This window comes from Antennarius striatus, chromosome 6 (genome assembly GCF_040054535.1).
Source record: "Antennarius striatus isolate MH-2024 chromosome 6, ASM4005453v1, whole genome shotgun sequence".
In the NCBI taxonomy this organism is placed as follows: Eukaryota; Metazoa; Chordata; class Actinopteri; order Lophiiformes; family Antennariidae; genus Antennarius; species Antennarius striatus.
The window spans coordinates 15,933,529-15,944,995 of NC_090781.1; positions in this window are offsets into that span (position 1 = coordinate 15,933,529).

The following is an 11,467-nucleotide window of genomic DNA, read 5'->3' on the forward strand; positions in this document are numbered from 1 at the left end:
ATTTTACATTAGCTTTAATTGAGAGCATCAAGAACATTTTTGTTGAAGAGCATCAGTTAGAATTGCTGATGATGAGACCTACACATATTTATGAAATTATTTTACCTTTCTAGTCATCATTTTTTATTGTAATCATCACACGCTTGGTACGGTCCCAAACAAAGACACACACACACACACACAAACACACACACACACACACGGGTCCTTTAGGCATGCAAGTAAATGGTGACAGGTAGAACAGCTTTGGCAATGCCTTGCTCAAGGGCGCCTCGGCAGTGCTCAGAAGGTGAACTGTCATGTCTCTTGTAACGGTCACCGTCCAGTCTGCAGCCCAGGACCTTGTGGACTAAGCTACTGTCGCCCCACAATAAATTGAAATACACATAATAAATTGATGCAATGTAAAAAAATTATTGTGTTACAGTTTTTTCCAGTCGCTAACATGCGTTTGCCCAAACAGCAGTCACATTTTCTAAACTCTTAACACACACTCACACCTAGAAAGCACAATTGACCAAATGGTTCATTTTCTTCTCAAAAACACATTTTGTTAAATAAACACTAACTCTTCATTTCAAAACAGAAAACATCTTTGTCTGTACACACTCTTTACCAAAACACTGGATATTCAATTCAAAATGAAATTACTGTGTCAAACAATAATACTTGTTTTCACTTCATAAAGTACATGCAGTCAATCAAAGTACACCAGGTTTCAAAATACTGGGTATCATTGACATTTGAAAAATTACATAGACTTTTATGCTTCAGTTTTAATGGTGTTGCCTGTGTCCACATGCAATGTTCACATTCAAAAGCATTCCAGTAAAGAGCAAATCAGTTTTTTTTTCCTTTACAGTTTATTACAGGAGGTACAGTAAAAATACTGCTTACAATATGATAGAAAAGAAAAAGCTTATAGTGAACAAAATAGCCACAAACAAGAGCATTCTGAACAAAAAACAACAACAGCAAAAAGCCTGGATAAAAGTGGGGGAGGGGGATTACGTAAAAAAACACAAAATTATTGTCTCTAACCTCTATGATCTCTGATCTCTGATATCATCCAAGGCTGGGATGGAACCGCTTGGTATGCCCGCCACTCTACACTCTACCCCCCCCCCCCCCCCCCGCATGCGTACGGGACCCCTGTGTGTGTGAGCGTGTGTTCAGGGCCTGTTCACACTAATATATGCATGTATAAATTACTAACTCTAGAATGTGCTGCTAATTTCCCTTTCAGGATTAATTGAGTATATAAAATGAAAAAAATATTAAAAATTAAAACAAATATTCAATTGTTTGTTTATCAGCAGCGATATATTGTTTTTGAACTGATATCATTGCAGATGCAGAGGTTTCTATACTGTATCTAAGGTTTGGAATATTGTTGTTGCTATTGTGGGATGTTGTGTGTTAACATTCTGAAAGCATTGTGGAAATATGTTCACTGACTGCATGTTGAGTGAAAACAACATGAAATGTGTGAATGGTAAGGCCACAAAAGACCGATGCTGTGCTAATTGTGTTTAGAGTTTTGAAAATGCGACTACTATATAGACAAACGCTTGTTAGCGACTGAAAAAAACTGTAAATTGGTTCTTTCACATGATCATGAAGCAACATTCAAATACACACAAAAAACATTTGAAAGCCTTGGCGGCCTTTCATCACTGATTTTTCCTTTTTCTGCTGTGAATAATTCTATCCTCATCCTACCCATCATTCACTATGCCTCCCCTACTTTGTGGCAGGGTCAGGATCTTTATCTGACGGTTGTTTATGTGTGGGCATCACATTCAGGCATGAAAGAGCCTCTCCAGTTTCCATTATACAGTCAGGGAGCGCATGATTAGTGCACTCCATTAGTCAAATTTAAATTTATAACAATGTGGTGTGTGTGTGTGTGTGTGTGTGTGTGTGTGTGTGTGTGTGTGTGTGTGTGTGTGTGTGTGTGTGTGTGTGTGTGTGTGTGTCTGTGTGTGTGTCTGTGTGTGTCTGTGTCTGTGTGTGTGTAAGTGAAAGAACGTTGACAAAACACCGCTGTATGAAAACAAGCCCTGACTTTAATCAAACTTTTGTAGGACGATGTTTAAATTATTTGCATTCAGATGCTTAAATCTGGCATATAGCTTCAACTTTCACATCAGCACATACCATTTATATCAAGTTATTCTTTAAACTCTCCCATGTATTACATCCTTCTGGTAAAGTATTCTTCTTTTCTGTGTTGCAGCTGTATTGTTGTAAAATCTGGTAACAATAACTAAATACCCACAAGAATACCCCTTAAGTCTGGATTTTTCAGGTTCCTTTTTTTATCGAATCCCTGTCCCAGGTTTGTCCCGTCCGGCAAGAAGACCTGTGCCGTAAATCAACATTCTACCCAACAGCAGCGGTGAGAGTGCTGCAAGCCAAGTAGTTTGAACTGCACTCCAGCCGGGCGTCTGGAACAAGCCCAGCTACTGAGAGAACTCAGAACAAGAGCGGTCTACTTCAAGTGGAAAGTATTTTAGCCTACAGTCCCATCTGCTTTCACTTTTATTCCCCTTCTAAACAGATAGTGTCTACACTGTGTGGAACAATTACGTGTTTCACATTGCAAGTCACTTCAAAAATATTGATGTTATGGAGATTTTCTCTCATCAGCATAAGTTGTTCGCTACACAGGTCTGCTCAGATCACAGAGTTACACACTCAGCATCTCATAAAAGCTATGGCTCATAATTACAAAACTTTTTTACTGCTCTCAGGAAACTAAGTTTGAAGCCTTTCTCTGAATGTCTTTGATATCCTTAGACATTGCCTGATTGGGTTACAAAAAAAACCGGCACAAGGACTGACATTCAATCTAGACGTGAAACGTTTACACCTGTGTGTGTGTGTGTGTGTGTGTGTGTGTGTGTGTGTTTGTGTGTGTGTGTGTGTGTGTGTGTGTGTTTGTGTGTGTGTTTGTGTGTGTGTGTGTGTGTGTGTGTGTGTGTGTGTGTGTGTGTGTGTGTGTGTGACTGTGTGTGGTGTCATTAAAAAGCTCCCAGCATCTTTGTCTTCAAAGTCTGACGTACATTCAATACCCAAATATTTGGCTGTTATCGTGTCCTCAGACCACGTCACCAAAACCTTTCTGTTACTCGTTAAATAAAATGCAACACCACACTTCTTAGTAAATGTTTACTGGAAAATGCTGTTTAAGCGAAATAGCTTAAAGAAACAAAGCAATGGTAACACTTTATCAGACTTAATCTTGTTAAATGTTTGGGTTTTTCCATTGGCTAGCTTCACTCCAAGACATAATGACTCCACTAGAGGATGATAGTTCTGTCCATGCTGCCTGAGGCTCTCATAAACTGATTTAAAGAAAAAAAGGGGGAAAAAAGAAAGAATTGAAATCCCCCAGGACTTGATGAAGCATGCTGTCGTTTCTTCTACCACTGCGTAGAATAGTGTCGCCCTGGTTAAGTCTGCACCCACTTTGCCCACACACATGGTCAATAGTGTTCATGTTTTTAAGTTGACACACTAAACAAATAAATAAATAAATAAATTTAACAGAGGAGTGGCACCAGATAACACATCTGCTCATGGCCCTTTGAGACATAACGCCATCAATCGCCATCACACAATAAAAGTTACCTACTGCTGTGAATCTGGGCTATATAAAAATAAATAAACTTGAAACTTGAAACTTAAGGACAAGTTTAAGACCTCTGATGGAATAACAAACATCCACAAAGTGTCAGAATAACACCAGCTCACCAGCTGTTGGCTGATAGCTGCAGGCTGGAGAAGCATGCAATACCCACTGTGTAGCAGCATTTTATTTTTACTTTACTAAATGCCCCTAGGGCGGCACGGTGGCGCAGTGGTTAGCGCTGCCGCCTCACAACACGGCGGACCCGGGTTCGAGTCCCGCTCTGTGCGGAGTTCGCATGCTCTCCCCGTGTCTGCGTGGGTTCTCTCCGGGTTTTCCGGCTTCCTCCCACCTCCAAAAGCATGCGCTTCAGGTTGATTGGCCGGTCCCAAATTGACCATAGGAGTGAGTGTGTGTGTGAATGATTGTTTGTTTCTGTGTGGCTCCGCGGTACACTGGCGTCGTGCCCGGAGTGTCCCCCGCCTCACGCCCTGAGACTGCCAGGATAGGCACTGGCTACCCCGCGACCTGCGTTGGCGGATTAAGCGGGTTGGAAAATGAATGAATAAATGCCCCTAGAGGTCTTTATGGCAATGTTTTTAGTGAGAGAATAATGACCTATTGCAGGAAGAGTACAACCCTGTTACCCCTAAAATTAGATTACTCCTGAACCGCTTCTCTTACTCCTGAAACTCTCCTTCTGACATATTGCAGATACAGGTATATAACCATGATCAGTTTCACAGGTGACTTGTTGGATTTCATGTTAAACAGTGCAAAGGAATGGTTTTATCTTCCAAGGTTGGGTCAGATTTGATTACAATCTAAGATACAAATGCTCTGACACAGTTCAAAGGCATATGAATTAAAAATAATGTAATAAAATCATACATTATGTAAAGCCATGCTCTGATTATTAAATATAGATTTTGCAAACATGATGGCAAACTTGAGAAGACATTTATTTACATTGTTCAGCTGAGCAGATAAGTGCAGGGAAGGGTCTTAGTAAATATTGACCATGCAAAATTTGACCCCTCAAGCTATTTCTGACCCTCAAGAGGGCAATGCTAAGATTGGATATGGTGATGTGGATAAAAGAGGAGAATGTTATCTTCTTTATCTGCTGTTTGCCTTTGGTTTGGTTTTCTGTTTGTCTTTGCATAGGTCACATACCATAATTGAATCTTGATTCATGTGCTTAAAATACTTCTTCCACTTTCCTGTGTAGTAATCTTTAGATACTACAAACAACTTTGGACATGATGCTCATCCGTCATATTCTGACAATTAAAAAGATAAGCCAATTTTTAAGCCCAGCCGTTCATTCTGTTTAAAAAAAATACAATGTTTTTTTTTTCTTTGCTGTTTTAGTTGTTATCAGATAATGCTAATTTTTTTAGAACAAAAAAAAGTACATTCCTTTCGGTTGTGTTCTTGTGATAAGTCCAGATGGATGCTCTATTTGATGGGTTTCAGAGGTATTCCAGGAAGCTGGATTGTTGGCTCACCTGTGAAAAATATTTGGCTAAAAGTTTTTTGATTAACTGACTAGTCCCGATTGGTGCATTAACCCAACCTGAACTTGAGTCTCTGGGAGCTAGTCCATTACATACAAGGTGCATCAGTCAGATACTGACGGAAAGCACACAGCAAACAGTCCTGACATGTTTCTGTACTTTTTCATGAAAGTACATTTTCTTTTTAATTTATGTATGACCTGTGAAGACTAGGCGCTGTTTGCAAGAAACTTTAGACCATACTCTCTATGGAGTGGCATCTTTTACCCCTGCTGTGTTGAGAGAAGGAACAGATAGAAAAATTACATCAAATCAATCACGGTGAAAATAATTGAACACAGTCGAGACTTGGTCTGATCAGTGATTTGGGACTTGCAGACTTGGAGTGGAACTTTACGTTGTTAAAGGCCTCCATGATCCTCTCTTAGTCTGTGGTGATGAGAAGGTGGTGCTCTGATTTACAAGTTTGGCTTGGAACTTCAAAGAGTTTGCCTTCCTGCTCACAGGTTGGAAGGTGAATTTTCATTCCACACTTAAATCCCACAAGACATGTGTCAGGACTGTATCATCATTGTGTAAAACTAGGTCTGTTTGGGATGTTTTTTGAAAAGATAGCATTTGAATATAATTAAAACTTTTCTAATTAGCAGTTGAATGTCTCCTGTCTTTCATCTATTTGTGGCTGTTTCTCAGTTGTGAACAGTTGCACCATACTGACTGTTTTGTCACAGAGATCGTTATTTGGGAGGCTCAAATGTGCATTCTAACTTGTGGCTTTTGGTGCGTGAACTGTTTTCTCTCATGCTGGCCTCTAAACACAGATGACATTAAACTAAAGTGTCTTCAAAAATGTGGTACAGTAGTGGCGAATAAGGTGTACTAAAAATGTGTCATTAAGCATTCTCTGCTTTACAGCTGAAGATTTGTGTGCGAATATCATACGTGCATGCAACATATTTTTTTGTTTACACAATCATATGATCTCACCCAGGCCTTTTCTACTCAACTTTCACTTTCTTCATTTTGGTTGCCCTCACTTCTGTACAAAATCAAAACGATTGATTGTTGCTGACAGAAGACCCATTTTATACTGCTTGCCATACGCTACATAATGTTTAATATAGTGCTGGAAAAGAATAACTTTTGCACAGTATTTTCAACTTGGTCGATATTGGTAGTGATTGGAAACAAATGTGGTATCTATCTGTGCTGGTGGGTTTCTTAAACAGTACATTACGTAGCTTGTATAAAATATCAATCGAAGCATGAAAACGCAGTTGTTACGAGGAATAGGTCATTTAGCAGAAGTGTTCTGTTCCCCCAGGTTTAACCATAGTTATTGGGGTTTGATCAGGATATTTTTGGCTCCTTTAAGATTCATGTAGACAGACAGTGCTTTAACATATTAAATCAGTAATGTTAAATCAGATGCTATGGCTTCAATCTGGCAGAACAGTAAAACAAGTGTACAGGTACAGATATACTGTACAGGTAAACCGCGGTTTACGACATAAATGAGTTCAAGGAGATGCAATGTAAGTTGAAAAAGGACGTAAGTCAAAATAGCTTGTCTCAAGGCTAAATAGAAAATAACCATTCCCAGACATAACATGTTTTCAACTGTTAACTAGTGATTTTACGATTCCAATATTTGTGTTTGACATACGTAAAGTACAAAAAAGCGTCGCCGTCTCATCTTCAGCATCTTCTTCCGCTTTGTTGGTCACAGGAGTGATATGTTTTTATTTATTGTACAGTAACATGATATTATGTGCTTTAATGGTTTACTTGTGATTTTATGATTCCAATATTTGTGGCAGACTGTCAGTGCTCAAACACGACTGGCAGTGGGAACCCAAAAGCACGACAGAGTAGCATGCGGGTCAAGTCTCAAAAAAGGTTTAATTCTACAGACAGGGTTCAGGTTCCGAGTAATCAGTCCAACAGACAAAGGTATCCGATAAACGACAGGCGAAACGACAGAGTCCAGAAACAGGCAGGGTCAGGCACTGAGCAATCATCAAACCAGGCAGACAGATCAGACGAGGAGAAGGCAACAGGCTGGGTCAAGAGAGCAGACGGGATTCGAACAAGGTCGAGATCAGGTAGGATACGTAGGCTGGAGAGTCAGGGCGGACACTAAACAATCTAGCAGAAAGCAGATGGAGGCAGATTGGGGTGTGGCTGAAGGTGTGTGGAGAGAAGGCAAATGAGGGCAGGATCTGAAATGACATGATATGTTAGTAACATGAAAACGAACAGAAACTATTAGGCACAAGGTGTGACATGGACAGATGTAAAGTCTAGTATAATTACTTAAACTTGATTTCTATTTTTCTGTGAATTTCATTTTATTGAAAATCAGCGTATAATCGAGAGTGATGTGACTCAAAACAACATAAGCAGATGTATACCTGTACTGGCCATTTTACAGTAAATAAATGAGGTAAGATTATTGTCTTTAGGTCCATATGTCTGAATGTTCATGGTCATTTTGATTTTCTGTTAGCATTTAGGTAAAATAATAACCCTGGTTATATAAGTATAATGGCACAAAAAAATTGTAGCAAATAAATAATGCAAGTTGTACGTTGTGTTGTCTTTTGTCATGACGTAATACAAAACAATTTGTGCCACATTTCAAAGAGTGGTGGCCAACAGGGAAACACCAACACTGGATTGGAGCAATCATGGGACTTCATCACGTAGCTACTCAGCTACATCATGGATAAACCACATCTGTTGAGCTGGTGCCTTGTGGCTTAGGCAAAAAAAAAAGCAATTGGCTCAGTTCTTCCCATGCAAACCTCTTACAACACCAATCTGCATCCTTGTCAGAAACTTTTAATTTAAGCCACATACCTCCTAAAGCCACCAAATTGTATTATAACACAACCAACAAACATGAGATGTTTGTACCAGTTGCCTAATCTGCATTTTCAGTCACATGAAAGGGATGTTTGGAAGAAATATTTATAGAAACTCAGACACAAGCTGAATGATACATCACTTGAGCATACCACAGGAAGTGAAAGGTTTTTTTTTGTCTGCACCTCAGACTTTTCTTTTTTTTTTGACTTGTTGCAGCATACCTACACACATATACTGTAAATGTATAATTGTACGCCCGCTGCAGCGGCACAGGCTGAAGGCGCCAGTCTTTTTGCTGAAACAAGTCTATGTTCCTTGCACTGATTAAAGAAATACAGTCCTACGTCTCCCCTGCATTAGACTCCTTCTAAAGTTATTAGGCTTCAGATTTATATTTTTAGATAATACCTTCAACAAAGTTAAGAGCAATTGTTTCTCATACAAAAGAGAAGAGGCGTGACAAAAGCTGGACCTCAGCTGTTTGTGTATTGCAGATATGGTCTGCAGCTGAGACCTCAACAGTACAAGCCACCTTGGAAAGACACTTGTATTTTAATGAGTGGCAGGGGACTGTGAGGGATATCAGCTGTAAGAAACTTATCATTCTGAGCTAACAGTGACAGAGGGTGAAAATGGCTTTATTATGTCCCACTTGTTCCTGTGATTTAGATATCAAGAAGCCTACATATGCTGTTCCATTCAACCCTAACCAGCTTACATGACAAGATGGGACTAAAGGTAGTCCTCAAGATAAAAACATTTAACTTACAAACATTCGTGAGCACAAATAACCACACACCCCAACTTTTTAGTTACGTCCTTTTTGATTTTAATATTACTTGTTTCCACTAATATATATTTGAAGAGTGTTAATAAACTCTCCAAAATCTTTTTGTTGTGTGTTATTTCTGTTAGCAAATGGTTCTTAGGCTGAAATTAACTGTGTCCAAACTGAGTTCATGTCATTGCAGTATTCGACAGCTGCATTCACACAACAGTAAAAACTGCGGTGTTTTCATAGTGTTTCATAGACTTTGTAACCCATTTCCATTTTCAGGCCTCTAAAATGCTGCTGTCACATAAACAGACCACAACAAAAATGTACCGTTTTATGCAACAGCTGCTGTCATGCATATGACCTATGATTACATTCCAAGTGCTGTGCAGGAATATGTCTGCAACTCATCCTTATTTGTATAACACTTACAATAGGATTCATAAATTTCATTTTTCAAAGCATTTCAAGTAAAAAGACACCAAGTTTATTACATATTTACATGGTGTCTCATGTTATACCAAAGACCTGCACTCTGAAAAGGATGCATGGCATGAAACATTCAAGGGGGTCTGAACACATATCCTCAACATCCTGACATAGTTCAACTCTATAAACTGGTGGATGAGAGCTGACCTGAAACACTGAATTGTCTGGATATCAGTAGATGTCGTAAATCTCTTGACAATGGAACACAGCTTTTGAAAAAAATCACAGGTCAGTTTTCAAACATGAATGACGATGTCCATTCTTTCAATACACGCCAGCAAGCGCATGTGATTATGAGTGTACCAGGAGTAACACATTCCCTGATAAGCCTCTGCCAAGGTGCAAGAAGTGAGACTACAGCCAACTGTCTAACCTATTCAAAGAAAAGTTTAAATTGCTTCTTGGTTCCAGAATCTTGAGGTATCACGAGAATCCGGGGATCCCTCCCTACATCTGTTTTGTGAATTTGGAAAAGGTTTTCAACTAACTAACTAAAAGTATGTTGTGTGAAGAAATGTACGAGTGTGCCTTTATTCCCTGCCCAGTTACAATCAGAAGTGAGAGACTGCAGAGATGCTGCGACAAAATGACACATATTACAAGGCAAAAGAAGGATTTGTTATTCCCAATGTGTTCTTGTGATCTTTTGAAACTACATTTAAGTTTAAGTTTCTCCTGAATTATCAAATATCAAAAGGTTTCTACTGGAATCAGGAGATATTGCAGTTACTAGGTCAATCAGATCAGATTAACACATCAAAATTAGATATAACCATCGTGGTTTGCTGTGCCTTCTTGTTGTTAAGAGATTGCATCAGAAGAGTAGGCAGACTCTCAATTTGTCCCTGGACACATGTGCGCCCGCACGTTAATACCAGGTCTGCACAGGCTATAAGTGTTCTCATGTGTGAAAGTACAGTTCACACAAGCTACCCTTCCCCCCACTCCACCAGAGTGATGTCAACCCCCACCAGTGTTCACACTTCAAAACAGTTGGTTCAAAGTTCCTATAACACAGGTCCAAATGAGCTAGTTCACGTTAATTATACAGTTTGGCCTAAGATCATGGTTGTGAACTAGTTCACATTTAGAGTTAAACAAACCTGGGCAGCTGCCAACCACTAATTGATCAGAGACTGTAGTTCTCCTCCAGTACCGTCTAGAGTCTGTCTACTTGCTGGGAAACAACAGTATGTTAGATCATGTTACAGGAGTCAATCAGGATAAAGATCCATGGTTGTTGATTTACAACTTCTTCAACAATGGAGCCTGAAACACAGACTCGTCTGGAAAACCTGTTTTTCCCCAGATGACAATTACACCCAAATGCAAGTTCAATGTTTTCCTGGTGAAAGAATCTAAATTGTTAAAAATAATAAATGTTGCACATCATAAGGAATCCAACTTGTGGGGAGAAGTGACCTTGGTGGAGGTTTGCAGTATGCGTGTATTTTGCAGAGAAAAACTTTCAGCATTCTATTTAGTCATAAAATGTGGAAATAGACAATACTCTCTATTGGCCGACCATTCACAATTGAATTTGAGCCATAATTGATAGTATCCAGACTTTTCCTTTTGTCAAAAAGGGCTATAGAACGTCTCGAGTATTTTTTAATTCATGTTGACGTCAAGAAATTATTGTACAAGAAATTATTGTACAAGAAATTATTCTATACTTATTATCATCTATATTGCATTTGAACTTCTGATAACAACTTTGTAAAAAAAGTTTGTTATGGGAGTTTATTTTGTATCATTCTAGTTACAGAGTTTAAACATCTCCTGATTCTGAGACGGTAACTACCGGTAATTCACGGTTTGGGAAAACACAGGAAACTAAAATAAGTGAGATTATAAAATTTGAAACCTTCAAGATACAAAATTGCACGATGATGTAAATAAACAGTATAGAGAAACTAAACAGCTGCCCTTTCCGTGCGTATCATGACCACAGTCTCGGTGTGTCAACCAAGGGTAGTATTCTTGAAAACAAAATTAACAACTGCTTTTACACTTCAGTGAAAATGCCAACAAGCTCTTGTGGGATTTACGATTCTTAAATTGGCCCCTCAGTTTATTTGCGGCCACTGACGGGTCGTCCCTCTGATTATGCAGGTGAACTTAATTGAAAACATCAGAGCGATAGCAAGGCCTATATTTTCCAAGAGCCAAAGCTCT